Raw genomic sequence first — 1,409 nt, forward strand, 5'->3', positions numbered from 1 at the left:
GAATTTGTGGCCACAGTGATTGGATACCAGGAGTGAACAGGAATAGTCTCAACCCACTTCATAAGCCATTTACACTCTTTTTTTTAATTTTATTTTTTATTGCAAAGGGTATTACATATGTGTCCATTTTTTCCCCCCGCCCTAGACAGTCCCCTAGCCTCCCCTATTCCCCAGTGTCTTATGTCCATTGGTTATGCTTATATGCATGCATACAAGTCCTTTGGTTGATCTCTTACCCCCCTACCTCCCGCCTCCGAACCCTTGATCTGTGTTTTTTCCACTGTGAAGAGCATATTTCCTCTGTGAATGACAAAGCCCTCAGGAACAGCTTTTACTTCTACTGGAAGATGCCCAGGGTATCTCTCCAGAATGTAGTTCCACCCCTTTTCATTAAATTCATCATCTTGGAAATGCTCTATGTACACCTCTTTGGCTTCCTGGATCTTCTCCTGGGTCACTACTTTACCTTTTAAGTACTTATTAAGAATGCACTGCAACCCAAAAAATAATGTTACCCCATAGTTAATCTTCCTATTTTGGAGTTTTCTGTCTTCGTTCCATGGCATTCACAGTAGGAATGAACTTTGCTTGTGTAAGGTGGGGATTGTTTATAGTGAGTAACCTTGTAGGAGTTGGGGGGCGGGACATGTTGAGCTCAGCTTCTGCCTCAGCATTCATCTCAGGCCAGAGTGGAAACATGTAGGGGGGGCCTGGCACTACTGCAAGAAGGGAGAGAAAACGGGCTTCACCTCGCTCTGTCCCTTAAGTCACCGCTGGTCAGGGTGTAGAGGCGAGGCCTGAGGGGGGCGGGCTAGTAGCTTGAAATGGCAGGGGTGGCAGGGGCTAGGGCATGTGCACCTGAGAGTAGGATGGCCTCACCTGGGCTCCCTGACCTAATTTTTTAGTGACAAAATGCATTGATGATAAATATCTTGCATGGCTAAAACATCCAACGTGAAAGAGACCAGTGGATTTTGATGTAAGAGTTGGAGACATTCATAACATTGTTTCAGGTTTCACATGGCCACTAACCTTTAAAAAACTACTTTTATGTTTTGGTGTGGTATCAAACAATATCCACAATTATCTGAAAAGGCTATTAAAATACCCTTCTGTTTTTCAACTATGCATATGTGGGATGTGGACAAATTTTCTCTATCTACTCACCCACAACAGCAAATGAAAAAAGATTGAGTACAGAAGCAGATGTGAGAATCCACTGTCTTCTATTAAGGCAGACATGACAGAGATTTGTAGGAAAACTTTCACCTTTTTCAATGTGGTACATGTTAGGGTTTTTTGGCAGATGAAGCAGGCTGTGAAGGAATTCACAACTAAAAGAAGAGGTAGTTTTTACTTTCCCCAAAGGGAAAGGGCCCTTGTATTGCTAATCAATACATAAGCAAAAA

The 1,409-nt window shown here is 42.9% G+C and overlaps 1 pseudogene; it reads right to left on the reverse strand.

Annotated features, from left to right (window-relative positions):
• Positions 1-4: 4 nt before the first annotated feature.
• On the reverse strand, positions 5-678 carry LOC102759214 (annotated as a pseudogene).
• Between the last annotated feature and the right edge of the window lie 731 nt (positions 679-1,409).

The sequence above is a fragment of the Myotis davidii genome, unplaced genomic scaffold, assembly GCF_000327345.1.
Source record: "Myotis davidii unplaced genomic scaffold, ASM32734v1 scaffold9624, whole genome shotgun sequence".
NCBI lineage: Eukaryota > Metazoa > Chordata > Mammalia > Chiroptera > Vespertilionidae > Myotis > Myotis davidii.